At 40.1% G+C, this 23,523-nt stretch overlaps 2 protein-coding genes across 4 annotated transcripts in view; one reads left to right on the top strand and one right to left on the bottom strand.

Annotated features, from left to right (window-relative positions):
* The window catches only part of MED25 (mediator complex subunit 25), a 117,428-nt gene extending 98,311 nt beyond the window's left edge, over positions 1 to 19,117 (bottom strand). For both annotated transcript variants that reach the window (XM_072425514.1, XM_072425515.1), the window contains exon 1: positions 18,986 to 19,117. The gene's annotated coding sequence lies outside the window, so the exon portion shown is untranslated. The remainder of the gene's footprint in view (positions 1 to 18,985) is intronic.
* A 1,024-nt stretch (positions 19,118 to 20,141) lies between these two features.
* Positions 20,142 to 23,523, top strand: part of PNKP (polynucleotide kinase 3'-phosphatase) — a 285,690-nt gene continuing 282,308 nt past the window's right edge. For both annotated transcript variants that reach the window (XM_072425518.1, XM_072425519.1), the window contains exon 1: positions 20,142 to 20,152. The gene's annotated coding sequence lies outside the window, so the exon portion shown is untranslated. The remainder of the gene's footprint in view (positions 20,153 to 23,523) is intronic.

The following is a 23,523-nucleotide window of genomic DNA, read 5'->3' as shown; positions in this document are numbered from 1 at the left end:
GGCACCTGGGATTGGTAACAGGCGGTAAGTGCTGGGCAGCTAGGATTGGTAAAAGGTGTAAGTGCTAGGCACCTAGGAGTGGTAACAGGTGGTAAGTGCTGGGCACCTAGGAGTGGTAACAGGTGGTAACTGCTAGGCACCTAGGATTGGTAACAGGTGGTAAGTGCTAAGCACCTAGGATTAGTAACAGGCGGTAAGTGCTAGGCACCTAGGATTGGTAACAGGTGGTAAGTGCTGGGCGCCTAGGATTGGTAACAGGCAGTAAGTGCTGGGCTTTTTGAGAGCTAGAAGTTTAGGCAGCAGTGGTTCCTAGCATGAGGAATGAACAAATGTAACCTTACTGCAGGTGTGAATTCAGCCTTACTTCCGATGTGCTCCTGTGTCTATATTTAGTTAAAGTGAACTTTTGTGAAAACATTTTTTTTTTCACTTGATTCTTTTACAAAATTAGCCCAGCAGTCCCATGCTGGCTCAGCCTTCACCTTTTCTCTAATGCTCCCTTGTACGTCCAGTGCTGCCTTGCACTGCGCATGCATGAGATTGAACACTTTTTTTTTTACATTATAAGAAAGCCTCTGAAGGTGCATGTACACAAGGAGCAGTGCAGAGCCTCTTGGGATATGTGACACAGATATCCCAGGAGGCTGCGGATCTCCCCTTCGGTCTTTACCAAAATGGAAGTGAAGACTGAAGGGGAGAGGTCCTCTCCACAAAAGTGTAAAAACAAAAAAAAAAACGCACATTTTTCTATTACATAACAGAGAAAGTCACTCTTTAATATAATGTTAAAAATGTGGCGATGCTTTATTAGCATCATGCATGTGATATCAGATGGGGACAAGACTGTCGTGTGTGACTGACTGTGTTTGTGAAGTTTATCCGCAGTGTGTAATGTCATCGGCAGCGCAGTGTGATCGCTATGTGAGTGTAAAAGCTGCTTGTCATATTCTGCAGCCTAACAACTCGCTGTGTTCAAACCTTCAGATCTCCTAAACCGTTGGTTGTTATAACTTGAAATTTTTTAGGTACAAAGTGGAGGCATAGGAAACTGTAGGTGCAAGTGGGGGACACTTGTGGCTAAGCCTTTTTAAAATGTAATTAGTATGGCATTATGAGAACATAAATCTCTACCTAGCAAAGTTTGCTGCCTGCTCTGTAACACATCTGTCTGCATCTTACCTCAAACCCCAATTTATCTAGAATTAGGAGGTGCAGGGAAACAAAAATATAGGTGGAAGTGGGAGACATGTGTGGCGATCGCCTTTCATCACCATGACATCATTACAACATTAAAAATAAAAAAAACTGTCCATTAAAATGCACTTCCTTGTTACACACGACTGTAACCTTCCTGTACCTCAACATCAATAAAATTTAGTGGGCAGAGTTCATTTTCTAATGATGCCATAGTGATGAAGTTTTAGGGGATGTTAGTCACAGATGTTCCCCACTTGTACCTATATTTTTGGTTTCTTACACCTCCCCATTCCCCAATTGAAGTTCAGAATGTTAGATAAGTGGACAGGAATGTGTAACAGGGCAGGGAGGCCCATTGTAATGGGCAGAGTGTTTTATGTTCTAATGATGCCGTAGTAATGAGATTGTAAGCGGAGAATGTGCCCGCCACTTGCACCTATATTTTCAGTTTTGTACACCCCCACCCTCAGAGAAATTGGTGTCCAAAGAAGAGAAGCAGACAATATTTTCATAGGTATAGATTTGTGACAGGTAGGTATATATTTAGGGGCCCCACCCCAATGCTCCTTGCTATGTTAGTGGCTCCAGGGTCCCCAATTTGCACTTTCAATTTAGGACTCCTAGTTGCACTTTCCTCTGAAACAGCAACCCCAAAGTTCAATTTTCATAACTTTTTACATTTGTGACCTCCATATCTTGAAATTCTTTAAATCTGGGGGCTGAAATTGTAATAACTAGTATCTATGAGGGTCCCCTGTACACCCTGAAAGTTACAGGTCATCGTGACATACATATTAGGAGATATGGAGGTTTGTACACACAGAGCTGTGAGGATGCAGAGATCACACACTGAAGATGGATACATTTCACAGGCAGAAATGCGAGCTCGTGCTATGAGATGGGGGTGGGGCTGCCTGTGTCCCCTTCACATGAAGGCTGAGCTGTGTGCTCACCTCTCATCCTAGCAGCAATCCTCTGAACGGATGACACAAAGCACAGAGCAGCCTTACTGAGAACCCTGCATCCGAGGATGAGAGCTGCCGGGAGCTGGGCGGGGTATTCAAATCAGCCGGGCGGAGCAACCGGCTAAAAACCTCTGGGGAGAACTATAAGCCTGTATCGATCAAATGTTCGTTCATCGCAGAACATGCACGATCACTGAACGACCGTACACACGATAGATGGTCAACGATCGTCGTCCAATCCGATCCGCCGGTCCGGTCATTCATTTCCAATGACTATCCTCGTTCGTCGGCGTCGTTGGTTACTTTTTTACAAACGATTTTTGGCCAATTGGTCGTTCGTCGCTCGTTCGTCGTTCATTTCCAACGATAAAAATTGGACGTGTGTAAGTAAATTTGACATCAGTCTTTCTTGAAGCCATGGTGACTATCACTTATTATAATATTTTGTAGCATAAACTCTTCTGTGGTTCTTTATCAAACTCTCTAGGAGCTTTCCAACCATGGATGTTAAACTAACCGGTCTGTAGTTACCTGGTAATGTTCCCTTTTTGAAGATAGGAACCACACTGGCCTTAGGCCAATCCATCGGTACCTTACCAGTCACTAAAGATTCTATAAAAATTAGAAATAATGGCTTTGCAATAACCAACCTCAGCTCTTTGAGGACACATGGGTGTAATCCATCAGGTCCTGGTGCTTTGTTAACCTTAATTTTCCCAGCTGTTTCTCAATCATATCAATTCTGAGCCATTGGGACTCATTTAAGGCAGTGACATTGCAATTATGAATTTGGATTTGGGCTCTGCCATTTTCCTTTAAATACACAGAGCTAAAAAAAAAAAAAAAAAGTGTTTAGTAAATCTTTTCTTTATCCCGTTACCAACTCAGCGACATCCTTTAAGGGGCCTACATGCTCAGATCCGATCTTTTTGCTTTTAGTATATTTATAAAAAAATTTGGGAGTTTGCCTTACTTTCTTATCTTACTTATTTTTTGAACACCATTTTCTTGTTCCTTATGGCTTTTTTAACATCAGCTGTTAGCCACATAGTTTTAGGATGCTAAAATAAAACCTATTACCCATTTGAATATATTTTTTTTAGTATGCTTTTGTAGAACAGACTTGAAAGATTTCCATTTCTGTTCAGTGTTTTTCGAGGACAATATTTCTCCAAGTTTAAGTCACAGAGAGCCCCCCTTAATAATGGAAAATTTGCTCTCTTTACTGTTTTTGCTTCCTGTTTACAGCTTACATTAAATGAAATCATAATTTGGCCACTGCTACCTAGATTCTCTTTTACATGCACATTTGTTATATGCTCTGCATTGTTAGAATGAACTAGGTCCAGCAGAGTATTATTTATAGTTCGGGCTTTTATAAACTGTACAATAAAATTATCTTGTATTAAATTCACAATTTTCCTCCCTTTTGCTGTTCCTGTAGTACCATTACTCCAGTCAATGGTAGTCAGGGTAGTTGAAATCTCCCATGATTAAAACACTTCAACTTTTTGCGGCTTTTTCTATCTGTGCTAAGTAGTTGATTTTCTATCTCACAAACAAACACCACCACCCTTTCTTTTGACTCTGTCTTTACGAAAGAGAGTATACCCAAGAATATTGACAGTCCAGTCATGCGAAGAACAAAGCCAGGATTCAGCAATGCCAAGTCATAATTCTCCTCACTGATTAAGGCTTTCAACTCCCCTATTTTGTTTGCTAGACTTCTAGCATAGATGAACAGGCTCTTTAAACCATTGCTGCTTCTACCATCATTGTTTGCCAAATCCTTTCGTTTTTCAGTACAACTAGTACTGCAGAATCCAATTGTTTGTAACATGGGAAGCTCTATACATTTATCCATAACCCTCCCCCAACTATCCGCAATCCCCGTCAACCAGTCTGACCCCTGACTAACCTTTCTGACACCTTATTTACTGTCCCACCCCCTCTGTTCTAGGATAAATATTCCTCCACCATTCCCCTAAACCTTTCCCCTAGCACTGCAGACCCCATTTAATTTAGGTGTAATCCATACAGGTTGTACCCCAATGAAATGTCAGCCTAGTGCTCTATGAACCCATGTCCGTGTCCTGTGTTGCACATGGCACAGACAATATTCCAGAGAATATAACTCGAAACCTAGTTCTTTATACTGATTTTTAAGGATACTCCATCATCTATCTACCTTGTCGTTGGTTCCAACATGGAACAAGACAGCTGAGTCCTGTCCAGCCCCTCCCAGTAATTTGTCCACTCGGTCTACAACATGCCGAACCCTAGCACCAGGGCGACAAACTATTCTATCCATCCTCCTGATCCTAGATTACCCTATGACTACCAATACATTTCCTTCCTGCGTTTCCCTCCCCACCAGTACTAGATGTGCTGCTTTTCTGGCTGTAAGGGGTAGCAGTAACATCTAGAGCTGCCACCACTGGGTCTGCCACCTGCACATCTTCACATAACTTTGCAAACATGTTGGGGTGTTCAAACACAGGACTGGCCTTCTTTTGCTCGGAGCCCCCACCTCTCCCTCTAGTTAAAGTAACCCAACTCCCTACATGCTCATCCTGAATAACCTCTCCACCCTCCACATCTAAGCCAATACCTGCCTGCTTAGTGAGCAGGAGACCCCTCTCAAGGTGATCAACTGATCTCAGTGTTTCAATGTGCTTCTCCAGTTCTCCAATGCGAGATACCAGAAAATTCAGCCTTCAATCTCCTCAAATAAAAGACCTAGAAGATCTAGTGTTCCACACACATTCTACTTCCTGAGAACATCACAGTACCCTTTCTACACAGGGAGGGTACTGTGATCTTTTCAGGAAGCAGTACATATTTCTGCTCATCCATCCCAACAAATTAACCTGCATTGCAAAAAAAACAAAAAAAAAAAACACTGATGATGTTAGCACATCTAAAATAAACTTTGTAATGATGCAATGAACATAGAAAGGTAATATTTTAAAAAAGACCAAACATGTTGGTAAGGTGAAAACATTTTTTGTTGATTGCTGAACTAAATTACAATATAGAAAACAGAGAAACCATGTGTGCAAATATTAGATGACAAAGCTACCTCTCCACAAGAATTAAATGTTTTGTTTCGCAGGTCCAGGGAAAACATACATATGCCACCTTACCCCGCACTACACCAGTACTTAACACACTACTTTTCTATTTGACCACTACAGACTGTGGGCAGGCTCTTTACAATGCAGGGCTATTGGCCTTGCATTGTTGAGGATACAGTCTGCCTGCAATTTAAACCCATAGTGATTTATGGAAGAAGCTATGGGGGACCAGTCACACAGGAGTAGAGACTGCAGTAAAGAAAAAATAATGTAAATAAAAATCTTTTTAATATCCCCCTAGACAACATAAAAGTTAATTAAAATAAAGCATGGTTATCCTATTCAGAGTATGTATGTATTTATGTATATTTATCGCAGTATATTTTTCACTTAAAAACAAATTATCAACTGCAGCTACCACATTTTGGCTTACACATACTCTTTGAAAAACAGCCCAGAGCATCTACACACACACACACACACAATTGATTTTTGTCCTCTGTGAAACTATAGTGCATTAAGTCCAGCAGGTTGGGATCCTTGGACATCTGTTTAAAAATTGGCAGCTTACCTCCTAATGGTCAATATGGTTGATGTACTCCTCCTCCCCCTCATTTGTCCACAGACCATGGCCCCGATATATTAAAGCTCTCCAAGGCAGGAGAGAATACACTTTCATCAGTGAAGCTGGGTGATCCAGCAAACCTGGAATGGATCTGGTCCAGGATTCAAAACATTTGCCAAAATCCATTCCTGGTTTTCTGTATCACCCAGCTTCACTGGTTAAAGTGTATCCTCTCCTGGCTTGGAGAGCTTTATTAAATGAGGACCTTTATTAAATGAGGACCTATGTCTGATTCTTTAGCTCTCTTTTAGACTACGATTCCCAGGTATTCCCACCCCTAGCTCACCAAGCCCTCCTGTATTATTGTTTTATATCATATGTGTTTCTTACTATGGTCCTTAGGGATGAACAATTGCTCTATTTCCATATATTTCCCATGACTGTACTGTTGGAATCTACCTTTTGAAATGCAAATAAAAAATTAAAAATTGGCAGCTGTAATTAAAATTTAATTAAAAGCAAAGTAAGGCCTGAAACTAATAAATCCAGAACCAGTACAAATACGAGAATAAGCAAACATGCTGGGACTGGTAAGACAAAACACTAATTTAGGTTTTGGTATTTTTGCTGCCCAAACTTTTTTTTTCTTTTTAGGTAGAGAAGAAAAAGTGTAGGATCATTTTTGGGCTTCTCACTGAGGAGATTTCTTTTCAACTCTTATTTCATATTCAAACATTCTTTATGACCACGCATGCACAGGGAGATCAGCACATTTTTTTTTTTAAGTCACAGCAAGCTATATCACCTGATCTTGCGTCTGCGTAGTGAGAAATCGGGTGATGTAAACAAAAGAAGAAAAGCGGAGGAAGATAGCTCACCTGGCTGGTAATATTAACATTGCTAACATTACTTTGAACCTAACAAACTAACATTTGAAGTTCCTTGATACACAATAAAGTGACATTGAATAGCTAGGACATACTTGGAGGATAAGCATTAGAAATCTAGAGTACCTGGATAGCTGTGCCACAAAAAAAAAAAAAGCAGTAAATTTGTTGCACCATCCTGCTTCACCCCCCTCCCCCATTCCCACCCTTTCACCACCTGGAAGGCAAAAAAAAACTCCCCCCAAAAAACATACGCAAAATATCACAATTCATCTTTTATTACTACAACCAGAAAAAACAACAAAGTATGTTCCAATTTGTTGTTGCCTTATGCACAGAAATATTGGGTACTACCAGATCCAAGCCCATTTTTAAATTAGCTGGTATATTAAAGCTAAACTGTAAAATAGGAAAATACTGATTAAACACAAGAAGTTTGGCTATGCTCAATTGAACCTTAAAGTGTTGTGTGTATTTCTTTCAGATTGTGTGTAGAAATCCAGCCTAAGCCCTTTGACTCTGCAGGCTTCCTGTAGTAAAAAGACCAGTCACTGGTGCCCTCGCTGTAATTGGCGACTTGTCTTGTACCCAACCTTCTCATAGTTCTCCTCAGAGCATTTTACCCAGTACCTCCCCTGCCTACCTCCCATCCGCAGCTGTAATCCTCTGAGAGATCACGGTGGGGTTGCTCCGTGTATACCTGTCATCTGTTCAGAGGATTCGAGCTGCTGCTGAGAGGTGGGGGTGGTGAACAGCACAACTATGATGAGATCGGGATTGAGATCTATTGAAAATAAAAAACATGCTTGTAAAATGTATCCGCCTGAGCTGGCATATACAAGTGGGCGTGTGTAATGATTTCATTGTCAGCGCAGCGCGATTGCTGTGTGTAGAGTGGCTGCATGTAGTTCTGCAGTCTTACAACTCTCTGTGCTCAAATCTGCAAATCTCCTAAACCGTTAAAACAACTTGCAATTTTCATGGTGCACAGAGAACCCTCTTAGCCATTACTAACTGATTTCTGGCCCCAGCTTTAAAGAATTACAAGATATGGGGGGGTCACAATTTAAAAAAAATTATGAAAATTGAACATTGCTGTTTCAAAAGAAGGGGCACCTAGGAGTCCTAAATCGAAAATGCAAAATGAGGAGCCCCGAGGCCACTTACACAGTAAGTAGTATTGGGATGCGGCTCCTAAATTTATACCTACCTTTCACAAATCTGTGACTGTCATCCTTTGTTACCCTGGCTGCTTCTCTTCTTTGAACCCCAATTTCCTTAGAGCATCAGGGTGCATGAAACCAAAAACGTAGATGCAAGTAGGGGACATCTTTGGCTAACTGTCCCTAAAATTGCATTATTATAGCATTATCAGAACATAAAAAAAACTCTTCCCATCAAAACACACCACCCTGCTATGCATTACTGCCTACTTCTAACACTTGAACCCCAATTTCTCCAGAATGGGGAGGTGCAGGAAATCAAAAATGTGGGTACAAGTTTACAAGTTAGGAAATGGCTAACATCCCCTAAAATTTCATCACTATGGCATCAGTAAAACAAACTCCGCCCATCAAAACCAAATCGGGGTTTAAATATTAAAAAGGTATAGTCATGTCTAACAGGGCATCATGTTTTGATGGGTAAAGTTTTTTTATGTTGTAATGATGCCATGGTGATGAACTATATATATTGGCTCTAATTCTGGGCTCCCTAGACTCAAATGTTCAATTTTCACAACTTGTGATCCCCATATCTGGAAATTCTTTAAAGATTTATTTTTATTTATTGTTATTAGTAACTACAAGGGTCCAGTGTACCCTAAAAATTTCACAAAATTTTAAGACCAACAATTTAGGAGATATGAATGATTGAACACGTAATCAGGCTGCAGAATATGGTGTTGCCATTAGTTACTTGGGAACGGTAATTGGCAGTTCTTTTTACTGCGAACGAAGCCTAACCTACACTTACATTGTTACACTACATGGATCCCACTGTTACACTACAAGTGACTATGCTCCTAAAACATAAAACACCAGGATGTTGAGTCACAATACAAAAGCACTGGATATTTGGGGCATAAGAAAAAAAGAGAGAAATTGGACATACTAACAAGGCAGGCATTAGAAATTTGGAACAAAGTATAGTCACAGTAATAGGGGTTACAGGATACCTATGGCATAAACAACTGGAAGCACTAAATTTGCTGTGTCTTGTCTTGCCCACTTTTTGACCACCCAGCTACAATTTCCCCCCATCCGGCTGAAAAAACTATTTCTGGGCATAACACTGCCTTTCTACATAGTTCCCTGCAGAGGCTTTCACCTGGGCAATTCACCCACCACATGTCTCCTCTGCCCAGCTCTCTTCTGGCAGTGGTAGTTTGTCATCTGAACAGATAACAGCTGAGCACAAACTGCAACTCAATATCCATGAAATGTGCGATCCCACAATGGGCGTGTACAAGTAGGTGAATGCAATTATTATTATTATTATTATTATTATTATTATTAAACAGGATTTATATAGCGCCAACATATTACGCAGCGCTGTACATAAAAGGGGGGAAAGACAGCCTTCTTCTATCTTCACTGCTACGGTGATAACTGAAGGGGGTATCCTGCTGCCTTCTGAAAATTGCATCACATATCCCAGAGAATAATGAAAACAAAAAAGTGAAGCCAGGAACCACTGCCGCTTGAAAAACAGCTAGGCCTGAAAAAGCCTATCAGTTAACACCTGATAATAATCCCAGGTGCATATCAGTTGGCAGTAGTAACTCGAGAGCGGTAAATCGCAGGTTTTTTTTTACTGCTAACGTGATTTACACCTAACTTGTTACACTACATTCATTACACTATTACACTCGGAGGTGGCCTCTTCATCTGCCAAACTCTGCATAGAACCTTGTTACTCTCCTATTTTCTTTTAAAATGAAACTTTATATTGAATTTACACATATATACTTACCCTTGTGATATATCAGGTATATAATTCTGTCAACTTAACCTCAACTTGCAAAAAGCGCTTTCTACAAATTACTTGAGGAAGCCGACAGACGAAACACATTGGGATACGAGACGTTACTTTATCTGCGATCCTTGCACTTAGGGATTTTTTTTTGTCTAGTCTAACAAGTCATACTTCCCACTAGGGTGCTATTGGGAATGACCTTGCTTCATTCTGTATATATATGTACAATGCAAGGATTTATGCTTTATAAAACTCCATCTTTTTTCTCTCTTTCTTCTACAAACATAAGGCTATTTCCAATATTCTATCCAAACACCGGCAAATTTTATTAGGTGATCCCAAAACTTCTAAATTCTTATACCCAAAACCCCACATTTTATTTAGGAAGTCTCCATTTCTCAAAGATTTTTTGGTTGAGCCATGCCGGGAACTCGCCTGGCATTTTAGCTCAACCCCGTCTCTTGTATCGGGTATATTCTGATGCCCAGGACTTGCCAGATCAGAGCCAATTAATAGGCCAAAAATAGGAAAAGTGAAGGTGAAGGTGGAGGTTGGGGGACGTGTTATCTCATTTGCACTACCACTGAAAGGAGTTGAGGGATTTGTTTCACCTCCTCCAACCCTCCCACGTTTCAGTGCACTTGCACGCATTTTAGCGCAAATGCACTATAAACTAAATCAACTATGGATATAGAGCGAATAAAGAAAGAGGTTTAAAAAGGAACTTATAAATTCAAAAAAAATACACTTACCTTCAATCCCGCAGGGCAGGCCGATCGCTACGGGGGGTGTCCTGCATCGGGACCCGTGTTGTCCCGTAGCCGGCGTCGCTTTTTTTCCCTCTCCCTACTTCACCCGACCCAGGGGCGAGATCGTTGGCGTGGGATGGAAAAAAAATGTTTTCCTTTTGCGCCGAGATGCTCGGGCATCCACAGAAGGAATACCCATGAACCTTCCGGGATGCCTGATGTAGGTATCCTGAGAAGCTTTGCGCTCCTATTTATTCTCGATCGCCTTGGCCAGAGGTCAGCAAACTTTTTTGGCTACTAGGCCATTTTTTTTTTTCAAGAAAGCACACTAGGCCTAACTCTCAAGTCCCATGCTGGAACGCCCTCTGAAGGGAAATCCGTCCACAATGCATACGGAGAAGAGGGAACGCCCTTGAAAGGAAATCCTTCTCCTCTGCAATGCATACAAAGGAAAGGGAATGCCCTTTATTCCGCATGCGGCTCCGCAGCTGGGGGTTCCCGACCCCTGCCAGCCGGAACTAGGCCTGAACGACAGAGGGGCGTTAGGCCGGAACGGACTACTGGCTAGGCTGTATCTGGCCTTAACGCCGGAGATTGCTGATCCCTGGCCAATCCTGGCGATCCAGAATGTGAAGGTGAAGGTGTTATATTAAAAACAAAAAAAAAGCAAACAGAGTTTTTACCTTACATAAAAAGGGTTGTCTACTCGTTTATGTAAAGTGAAAACTCTGAGTTTTGGTACCCTTTAAAGCTCACTGATCTTTGTGAAAACTTACTTAAAATGTATTTTAACACATAATTACAAAAAACAAACATAAGTGTTTAACCCAGGTTCTGTTAACACATCACAGGACTTGGTATTGCATTCTAAACATAGGTGCTTCTAGAAAAATATTAAGTAACCGTATTAGTTGTGTACGCTCCGACGCATTTCACCACAATTAGGCTTCCTCAGGGATATGATAGTAAACGATCATTACGGTCTGTACATACATATAAAATTATATAAATTACACAGTTATTCAAAAATAACGATATAATACCTTTAAATGTATAATATCTACATGGAAAATTGTAGGTTCCTACACAGTTGCTATAGATACGTACAGTTAGGTCCATAAATATTTGGACAGAGACAACTTGTTTCTAATTTTGGTTCTGTACATTACCACAATTAATTTTAAATGAAACAACTAAGATGCAGTTGAACTGCAGACTTTCAGCTTTAATTCAGTGGGTTAAACAAAAAGCATAAAAATGTAAGGAACTAAAGCCTTTTTGAACACAATCACTTTATTTTGGGGCCTCAAAAGTAATTGGACAAATTAAAAAGCTGAAAATAAAATGTTCATTTCTAATACTTGGTTGAAAACTCTTTGCTGGCAATGACAGTCTGTAGTCTTGAACATCACCAAATGCTGTGTTTCCTCCTTTTCTAATGCTCTGCAGGCCTTTACGGCAGCGGCTTTCAGTTGCTGTTTGTTTGTGGGCCTTTTTGTCCGAAGTTTAGTCTTCAACAAGTGGAATGCATGCTCAATTGGGTTCAGATCAGGTGACTGACTTGGCCATTCAAGAGTATTCCACTTCTTTGCTTTAACCCCCCTAGCGTTCTAATTTGGTCGTTTTTTTTATGCAAAAAGTGATGCTATTTTTTTGGCATAGAAATTTTTGTTTATATTGTGGGCCTGTAATTCTTAGAATTAACTCCTGGGTATAATAATTGTATTTATTATATTATAATCATAAATTATAATATAACAAATAATTACAAAAAATAATGAAAAAATAGACCACAACAATGTAATTTATCAAAAAACTATTTTATCAAAAATTTCCCACTGAATTTTTCCAAACAAGGGTGCAATATTATTGATTAATAATAAAATAAATTATATGCAGATTTTAGAAAAAAAAAAATATCCAACATCACAGTGGAAACTGGTTTCTTGGATTTTCTTCCTTCCTCTATCATCGGGTCTTTGAGCCACAAACCCCGCACATCCTTGTAGGTGCTGCCTTTTTTGGGCTGGTGGGATGTATTCAATGAAGTGATGACCAGTCAGGCATTCTGGGTTCACAACGGTGGAAGCACGACGTCCAGGTTTATTCATAGCCACTCATGTTGTTTGGTGGTTCTTGACTATGGATTCGGAAACTTGCAAAATTAAGTTTGAATGATTCAAAAGCCTCTGAAAATTTTTTCTGTACAGAATGTAGGCATTCCAAAGGCATTGCTCAACTAGATGCCTGAAAATCTTTTTGTAGTACTTCCTTTGCTGTTTCCTTATCGCTGGGTACAATGTCATAGCTTGGTCAGCTCCCATGGTGTTGTTGTAGTCAATCACCACCTGTGGCTTCATCGCTTCTTTCCCACGTTTTGTGTGTACCAGAACGATGGAGGCATCATGGACACTGAAAATGTTGCCATAATGGCTGTATCTGGGGTTGAACTGTGTCCCTTTTCCAGTGTAAAGTACTGTATTCCAAATGTAGCTAGATGAGGATATGCAGAGAATACACGTTTTCACGCCAAATCGTGCCCTCTTCGACGCAATGTACTGCACCCAGCTGAGCATCCCCTTGTACATTAGACTTTCGTCAATGCTGTTATCTTTCTGGCACATAGGTTTGCTGGAAAATTTGTAGAAACATCTAAGACACTTCCCAAATTTTCTTCAGTTTTGGTGCGGGATGGGTAGTCTCATCGAATTCTTCTTGTTTGTGAAGTACAGTTACTTCTTTATGAGTGAAAAGCGGTATTCTGGCATGACTGTGCCAAAGAATGGAGTGGCAATCATTTTATTCATGGACCAGTACAATTTCTGCACGGGTTTGCCCACAACACCCTGCAGAATCACCAAGCCCAAAAACAGCCAAATGTCACTCTTGGTCACAGATTCCCACTTTCTGCTTCTTGCACAATGCAGATGTGCAGCACCTTGTTGTTGTCCAGCGAACCTGCATAAAACAAAATAATAAAGGTATTTTAAGATATGTAATTTTATAGTATAGTGAAGGTTGCAAATAATATGTTAGCAAACACATAGCAGCATACGTTTGCTAACTTTTTGAAACTTTTTGCTAATTTTTATTTTTTTATGCAAACACAGAGCAGCATACGTTTGGATAAAAAAAAAAAAATTAGCAAACACAGAGCGCCTTACCTGTTTGTCTCCCCAACAATTTTTTTCAATAACTTCATCAGTCAAATACAACAGGTATGCCAGGGGGTCATCGCATTCAGCCTCAATTTTCATCCCAGGTGCCGCCGGTGAATAGAATTCTTGGCGGTGCTGCCTGCCCTACATAAAGGTCGATGGAGCACCATGTGCGCACAGCACTGACCTCAGGTTTGGGTGCCATGTGGTCTCCAGCAATCAGTCAGGAACAATCAAGGTAAAAAAAAAAGTGATAAAATGATACATTCAGGAAGTGATTTATAAGTCATCAAAAGGTCAAATCAAGGTCAGGGCTAACAGTGGGCAAAATGAAAATCAGGGCACTGGGCAATGATGTTTGGTGCACCAAAATGAGTAATTATACTTTTGTTTTGTGTTTTTTACTGTAAAAAAAAAAATTGTGTGGGCGGGAAATTTAAAAGCAGATTCCTATGTAATTTTCCCGCTCGCTGCTTTTAAATTTCCCACCCCCACAATCCATCACCCCACCGCATCACTCGTCACATCTTGCCAGGTGATGTGATAGGGATGTCCCCGCACTGCTCACTTCTCCTGAATCCACCGACGATGCTGCTCGCATCACCCGTCACATCCACCGCATGATGCCAGCAGCTATAGTAAATTCCGGGGGCGATGCCAGCGGGAAATCGCCTCTGGCATAACCCCCAGAATTTTCTATTGGTGCTCGCATGACCAGTTAGATGTGATGCACCATGCTGAAATCTAACTGATAATAGGCGCAGAAGCATGGCCAGGTCAGGGGCGACATTTAAAAGCAGTTTACTTTGGCCAAGCCCACCCGACGGACAGATGCCCCAGCATCACAACAGGATCGTCCAATTGCTGCTGGAGCGTGGGGCACAGTTAAGAGGGGCTTCTAAAGTTACCCCAAGTGTGACTCGGGGTTACCGCTTTTTGCAAGTAAATTCCACCCCACGTCACACTTGGGATTACCGCTGGGGGGTTATTAAACTCCTGGGTTGCTTTGGCTGAATTTTTTGGGTCATTGTTGATCTGTATTATGAAACGCCTCCCAATAAATTTAACTACATTTAAAATTATTTGTGGTAATGTACAGAACAAAAACTAGAAAAAAGTTGTCTGTCCAAATATTTATGGACATAACTGTATGTGAAACCAATATAAAAAATATATGATTACTCCTACATTCAAAGATAACGATAGTATACTATATCATATTTATATCTTGATTCAATGTATGGATCATATTGGGCATAATGTACTAATATAGCCAATTATGTTGTTCAAGGTTATATGTTAATGCTCAAAAACAAAGAGAGGTTACAGAAAGTTTTTGTTACTTACGTACAGATGATGAGAATCAAATACTAAAGTTATGCGTGTGCTACTAAGAAAAAATGAGTGCAAGTTTGTTGAAGTCTCTGCTGTAGTAATTGATGTATATAAATAAAAAGAAAAATATATTTACCAAAAATGAAACCTTCTTCAGTCACTGTTTGAAAAGATGCTGGTGTATATGTGAAATAGGTATACCATCTCTCTTTTAAATAATAGTGAATTTATCCATCAATGTTACTCGCATTGTATAAGGACAGGGCAGTGCCTTGCCATTGCTTACAGGAATGATTATGAATGCAGGATGGATAGCCATACAAGGCTTGCCTTGATTTTGAATTATATAGTCAGATGTCCAGCGTGTAATCCAGCAGAGAAGCGTGTTAGTGTTTACAGGCAAGAGGGCTGTGATGAGCCAGAGCGTGCCTTATAAGGCGTCTACTTCCGGCTGAGTGGTGCACGCCCTCAAGAAGGGTGTTATGCACCCCCCCCCCCCCCACCCCAAGCAGGGTAATTCTCCTAACCCTGCTGGCGGTGCACCTGCCAAAGCCACGGCACACCTATCAGACGACCAGAGGTTAGGGACTCCTGTCAGAGTACCAATTATTATCCACCTTACCTTTAGAACTTATTGTGGAAAAAAGGGGCTCCCTCCAGCCTCAAATTCCCTCTCAGTGATCCCCCATTTACCTGTGTGTGTTTATTCCCCCTCCCATTCTTTCCCAGTTTAGGTGTCACCCCGGCTTTGCTCCTGGGGCTGGCAGATCACTAAGGCTCTGCAATCAGCAGGGTTCCTGACAAACTGCAGGCCTGTTTCACCTCTGTGGCTTTCCCAGAATAGAGACCTAAGAAGCACTCATCTGATGGGGGTGACTGGCTGCTTAGTAACAGCCTGTGTGTACCCCCTCCCTCCCCTCTCATGTCTGAGACTCCCCGGACCCGATTTAAGGTCTGAGAGGAGAAAATAGTTGTTCTCTCTGGCAGCTCAGAGCCTGGGCTCTGTCTGCATGCTTCTAGGATCTGCTAATTCTGAGGATACAGCTGAACAGATACTGTGAGCACTGCTGGGATCTGTGGTGTGTTCTATGTCTAAACCTGCTAAGGACTGCTGGAATTTGTGATGCTTCCATGGCTGAGAGCTGCTGAGAATTGTTGGGACTTGTAGTGCGCTATCTATGCTGGATGTGCTGAAGAGCCACAGGACTTGTGTCGGTAAAACAAACAGAGGTTCTGGATTGTCTGGTTGTTGGTATTGCTGGAAATGTTATATTGGCGTCGGATAACCAAGAGGCGCCCCTGGAATCTTGTGTGTATATCTGGACCTGTGACCTGATTGTATACGTTCAGTTTGCCCTACTCCACTCTCTTTCATGTGTGTGTATATCTATAAATCTCTAGCCTGTTGGTCCCCCTGTGATTGGTGTGCTTTCTCTCTGCACTCCTAGTTCGTCACACTTAGTATAAGTAGTATACTTTTTTACTTATACTATACTACAGGTACAACCCTGGCATATATATTTGATATTATGAACCAATTTTTTCCTACATCTTAATGTGCAGTAAGTGAACCCTTGGCCATTTTCCCTATTTTTAATACTTTTTCCAAATATTAATGTATTATTTTTGTTGATACCTACGTTTCAACAATGATACACGACAATATGGTTATGTACCATGAGTGATTTTATTATCTATCCCCCCCCAAGTTTTGAACACCAATTAAGAACCTTTGTAATGGCCATTACCATTTCAACCGGGTATTAATATTGACAAAAAATACTATTTAAGTGTTAGACATTGTTACCAGTTTCAACTAGTAATAAGGTTAGGACTGGTTATATTTACTAACAATAGTAGTGATACACACCCAACCATCTTTTATCCTTGAATTTTTGTATCCTTGCAATTACTGAACGTACCAACTTCTCTCCTACATATTACTCTACACGATCAGCAACTACTAAGCACAAATTAAGTCCAAAACATGTTGTTATTGTTTAATGCATGATTGATTACTCACATCCCTTTCTTGTTACCGCATATATTATCAATTATATATACCGGTACCACACTATTATTACATTAAACAATTTGTAAATATCAGAGCCTTTCATATTTTTAGCATTGTTTTTCTGTATGTATTTCTTGCAAAACCAGCTAAGTCTCTGAATCCCGTGAAAGCCATTGAGTGAAACACGTCGGGAAATAAGACAAGACATACAAATGTTCAATGTGATCCTATGTGATATGTAAACATTGGTTCATGAGGTATTTTCTAGCATAGGAGGGCTATGTTTAGTTGAGGATTTGTTAATAATCTTTTAAGTAAAAAATATTTTATTATTATTGCTAAAAAAGCCGTCTTTTACTCTTTCTTTGTGTTTACTAGGTTTCCACATACAAAAAAGATAGTAAAAGGGGACATAATAAAGCAGAACTAAACTGAAAAAAAATTAGTTACATTTATTCATGCAGATCCCTCGATGGCTCTGGTCCTTGCCGTGAACAAGTTCCATGACATGCTGGAATTGCTCTTCTGCATGGGGGAAGCGACCGCTGACACTATCTTCGATCATCTCTTCCGTCTTCTTCTTGATCATCGGATCTCAAAAGGGAAAAAAGAGAGAGACAATCTCACTGCTCCTGCATGAGATTGGCATCTCTGTCCATTATTAAAAAAATGCCCCTTCTGCACATGTCCCAAGATTAGGGCATGCACAGATGGAGCACCCATAGCCTCACAGGATGTGTGATGTAGGTATCACGTAGGCTCTGCGCTCCTATTCGCGGGAGATCAAGACTGAAAGGGGAGGTGCTGCACCCTTTTTTTTTTTTTTTTTTTTTTTTAAAAAAGGATGTTGCACTTAAAAAAATAGGTAACATATTTTCTTTACATATAAAGGTTGTCTACCCTTTTATATTAAGTGAAAATGTTGCGTTTAGGTCCACTTTAAAGGGGCAAGCATTGGAAAGTTGGAACAAAGTATAGGGGGAAAGAAGAACTGTGACACAATATTAGGGGTTGCTGGATACCTAAAGCATAAACAACTATGAGCACAACATTTTGTTGTCCTGTCCCATCCACTTTTTGACCACCCAATTTATGGGGAGAACACTGCTTTCTAGTTGCTTTATGCAGGCAGACAGTAGTGGGAGGAACTGTTGGGTGCCTCCTATTGCTCTGGTTTAGGCTTAGTCTACTCGGAAGTTTTCCCGAGCGTTAAACCTGAGGCTTTAAAAGCCCATGTTTGAAATTACCATGCATTCCAATATCCAATTTTGAGTGTTATGGATACAAATTTAAATGCAGGGTTAACATGTCCATTGATTTCAATGGGGGCATTTTCCCACATTTATAAATGCTTGAAACGTAAACACGGTGAAAACGCAGAAAAAAACCCTTTATTAAAATCAATAGACACATTTACCCACGTTAACACTGCATTTAAAATTTTAAAACATTGCAAGGAGTGTCATTTATAAAGCTCAAATACATGCAAGCTTTAAAACGCTAGTAAAATTTTGGTGCACACAAGCTGAATTATTATTGAGAAGTATGTAAGTTTTGGAACCTGGAATTTAGCTATAATATTGTAACCAAGCACCACTGCCTATTAAAAAAAAAACCTCTAAACAACTAGTTCAGTGCATTTCTTTATGTGAACTTTTTACATCTGATAAAAAAATTAATATGAAAGTCAATATAAACACAACGGCTCCAATAACAATAACTGATTTTTACAATACAATCCATAAGCGTACAAAACTCGGCACATTGCACGTTTGTTTCATATTACATGTGAACGTGCCCTAGAATGTTACACACTAACACTGGCACATGGTCAGCATCGGAAAGTCAGTCAACAGCTATACGATACTAGGTGACAAAATGCAAGATTATTTATGATCTAGCGGTGCCCAGATACAACACTGCGGCCTATCAGCGCCAATTAAAATACAAACACCGGAAACAGTCATCTGGCCGGGAAGACAAGTATACTTGTAGTTCCTAAGCACAGCTACAACGAAACATTGTTTGGCTTTTTTTCCCTTTACTTAACCCCCTCTGGTACCTGGATTCTTCCCGTAAACGCCTCCGTTTTGCGATAGCGCTCCACACTATCTCAAGAATCCGCAGCACAGTGAGCACAGGACGATTAGCCGAGCGCCCCCTTGAAAACAGTGGAGTACAGAACAAACTTCCGTGATCGATTAGCGGTGCCTGGCTCATGCTGTAGCTATCCTGGACAACGGCGTTCATGCTGGTGGGAGGAGAGTAGGAGTTTGAACGTTTAGCTCTGAATCAGATGTGGCAAATTAGAAACCTTTTACTGAACTGTCTTGTCATATTACAATTATCTTTTACAGATAATATTTCAAGTAAAGAAAAGAACTAAAAACAGTTACATACATTAAAACTACAAAATGGCCAACAATCATTGTACACACACACACACTCTCTCTCTCTCTCTCTCTCTCTCTCTCTCTCTCTCTCTCTCTCTCCTGTACCAAAAGCGTTACAGGTTTTCATGAAATTTTTGTTTTTAAATTGTAGACCTGTAACTTACAGAAATATGTCCGAATAGGGGTCTAGTAGATATCATGAATATAAAAAATGTTTGAAACACACAATCATGTAAAAAAAAAAAATTAGTTAAATAAATGAAAAATACTGAAAATGCGATAATTCGGTATACTGTATAGTAATATATTTTTCTAAATCACCTCCCTAGTGTCCAACCGTCCAACGTCACATACCTATAGACAAAACCACATAAATATATTTTCTATTATTTTGGATTGGATTGGATACAGGAGTTTGTATTCAATCCAATACAAAATGAATGAATGAGTTTGAATTTGAATTTCCCGCACACGCGCCGACGTCATCACGCACGCACAAGAAGCCGGTCGGCTTTTTTTTTCTCCGCCGGCCGGCTTCTTGTGTTAGAAGCACCCGACGCTGGACGGAGAACGACGTGGGACGATCAGCGGGACCAGGTAAGAAGCCGGCCAGCATCTTGTGGTCCGCCGGCCGGCATCCTGTGTTCCCAGCTACCCAGCTACCTAGCGACCAATGTTTTGTAGAGTAAATTAACTTGTAAGAGTTTATTCAATGAAATGTCATAATTAGAGTTAAAAAAACATTACTATTACAGCATTTATCACTCACAAATGCCTTCTGGTCTTCGGGATTGGTAACAGGCAGTAGCTGCTAGGCCCTATTTAGGCGTTTTTAAGTGGCTTTTTACTCCAGTATTTTATTGAAATTGGATGGAAAAAGTTCTTTCACGTGCTTAAAGACACTTTGACAGTGGTGACAAGTGGTTACAATATAAGTCTATGGAAAAAGCTGGGGTAGCAAACAGCCCAAAAATATTTCATGTAGCATCTGAAATAACATGCATCAATGTTGCCACCTCTTACTGTCTGAATAAAAGGACAAACACTGAACCATTTGTTCCAAAGTTAACCATTTTTTGGAAGACGTATTAAGCAATTAATCTGCTATTGTTAAAGTCTTATACTGTAAACCTACATTTTGTTACACCAGGGCTCCCCTCTGGATAGCAACAAGTTACTGATTTGTACTGCAGCTCTGTGAACCCCTTCTAGCAAAATAAAATGTAAATGTAAGCTTAGAGAGAGGCGGGAGTTTTTCATTTCTGCTCCCAGAAGATGGCAAGTGGAAAAGATACAAAGAAAAAATCTTCCCCATTCACTTTTCTGGCATAGATTTCGGAGTGCATTCTCAATTTTACACTGTTTTCTGGAGGTGCTGTCTTTTATGACAGTGGATCAAAAAAGCAAACGTTTGTGAGGAAGTCAATGACGGAGGGAAAATATTCAAAACTGGACCAAGTTCTCATAACCTGGTTTAATCCTTGTGTAAGTGAAGGTGTGGACATTTCTGGTGGTTAATTAAAGGAACAAGCCAAATTGTTTGATGAAGAGCTGGGATTGCAACACGAGTGTGAATATTCAGAAGGTTGGCTGCTTCATTTCAAGACGCAACATGGCTTACAGCTTCGTGCTGTGTGTGTGTGGTAAAAAACGTTCAGCAGTCTAAGGTGCAACTAATGCATATGTGGCTAATGCATATGTTGACAAATTTGAAACGTTGGTTAGTAATGAACATTTAAATCCTGAACAAGTATACAATGCCAACGAGACTGCCTTGTTTTGCGAGTGTGCGCCAAAACTGACAACTGAGGATGCAAAATTGCCATTGGGGTTTAAAGTTTCAAAGGATCATATCAGGGTAATGTGCTGCTCTAATGCTGCGGGTATCTATAGATGTAAGTTGCTTGTTATCGGGAAAAGTTCATGTCTGAGGGCCTTCAAAGTATGACACAGTTTCCTGTCCATTACCGTGCCAACAAGAAGGGGTGGGTTACCACCTATATTACATTGGATTGGTTTCAAAAATGTTTTGTTCCTGAGGCTAGGACTCACTGTCTCTCAGTTGGACTAGACCCTAGATGCAAGATACTTCTCATTTTAGACAATTGTTTAGTCTAGTGAGTTCAGTTAATTCAGGCACCCCAGTACAGAGGTTCATAAAACAATTTAACTATAAGGATACAGTATACTGTGTTGCCAATGCGTGGAAGTCTGTGAAAACATCAAGACTGAAAAATGGATGGAATAAATTCTGGCCAAGTTTAATGATTACTTCTCATTCTAACGAAGACAGTTAAAATAATTTTACAGGGGTTAGGGTTTCCCGAAGAAAAGCAGCTTATACAGGAACTTTTTGATTATGTTAAAGATGTAACTGATCCTGATGCCAAGGAGCTTTCATCAAGGATAAAAATGTTTTAAGGGAATGGATGGACGTTGATAATGTGCTTTCAGTTTATCATTACACTGATTCAGAAATTGTAGATATGGTTAAAAGTCAGTGGAGAAATGCCTGTACAGGTAGTGATAAAGATGAAGGCAGTGCCAAAAATGAGGAAGATGTGAGAGAAATAATCTCTATTGAGGGGTTAATTACGTTGACAACTGAACTGTTTGCTGGACTAGAGCAACAAAGTTTTGTAAGTGAACAAGAAATCATGAGTGTACACTTGTTAAAAGATAAACTTATTAGAGAAAGACCCAAGTATGTGACGCAACACACTGCACAATAAATTCAAGAAAATAGCTAGGAAGCAGGACGAAGCAGCAACGGTGTCCACACTTGATAATCCACTGCCATCAACTTCAAGTCAATTAGATGTGCTATTAACCACCATCAACATTTCCTCCACAAATTAAGCTGTTCCTTTTGCTTAGAATGCTTTTACTGTCAGTCATGAAGATGATCATTCTGACAGCCCATCTACTATTTAGCGTCTTTTTGAGGGTACAGTAATGATTGAAATTGTGGGGCACTATTTTTTTTTAGTGGAACTAAATTCTGTAAATTCTGTTTTATTTAGTTGGTGAACATTAAAATTTCATTTGTTTTTCATTTATTGTCATTTCATTTAGTGTTATTTAATTTTTATAGGTTGACATTCAAAAATCCGCCAACGTCCAGACCTAACAAGTGGATTTTCGAAAATTCCAAATATTTGAAGCTTATATATGCTGTATATAAGCATATATAACCTTCAAAAATCTGGAATTTTAGAAAACCTACTTCTTAGGTCCGGAGGTAGGTGGATTTTTGAATGTCAACCTGTACTTGCTTACTGATCTCTCTACACAAAGTCCAGCCTAGGTGGTTGTCTGATGACAGCTGGTTCACTAATGAAAAGTCCTGGGTGGTTCACCCTGCTAAAACAGGCTAGGGAGAACACTGCTCTAGGTACTACATAAATATTCAAACTCTTAAATTGTCCTGATGACCTTATCATTTTTCAAAATTTCATTATTGCAATATCCAATTTAAACCTCTTAATAAAAAAGGTGTTCCTCTACTACCCTTCACAACAGGCCAAGATGATATTCTTACTGTAAACTTTCACTGTAAACTCTCCATCCTACAGCACAAACATTTTCATAAAAATTACCCCCAAGTTTTTCACATTACCTTTCAAGAAAAAAGAGATGGGTGCTCAATGATTTCCATAAAAAAAAAAATCCCTTTTCCTGTGCCCAGATATCGATTTAATTTGGAGTGAGTGATTTGATTTAGTCAATATAGTTTTGAAATGCTCTACTATAGTAGAGGATGTTTTTAATTGGATAAGCTGGGAAGGCAGAGTTTATTGGACTTGATATTGGAGGACCTAGGCATGACAAATTGACACAGAGGTGACACTTTATAACTAATATGCTTCTAAAGCGCACCAATGGTTCATTTTCTCACACTTTTTAGTATCCCTATATGACCATAATAAAAAGTGCATTACTCATCCCTCCACAGTTCCTGCCCATCATCACTAAATCTAAAATCCTGTTAATTTTCTGGTTGTAGCAATGTGATACTCCGAGTCTGATTCATCAAGCCAAATCGGAAGCTCGACGTGCGCGCGTATTGGCCATCCGGAATCGGAGCCCTAAAATCAATTCATCAACCAAATCGGAGGGGCTGGTGTACTCATGCGAAAGTCATCAACTGAAGCGATCTCTCCAGATGGATATGCGCAGCCCCGGCAGTTTCACACTGGCGAGCTTG

This window comes from Pyxicephalus adspersus, chromosome 11 (genome assembly GCF_032062135.1).
Source record: "Pyxicephalus adspersus chromosome 11, UCB_Pads_2.0, whole genome shotgun sequence".
Lineage (NCBI taxonomy): Eukaryota > Metazoa > Chordata > Amphibia > Anura > Pyxicephalidae > Pyxicephalus > Pyxicephalus adspersus.
This window is presented reverse-complemented; position numbering and strand designations above follow the sequence as displayed.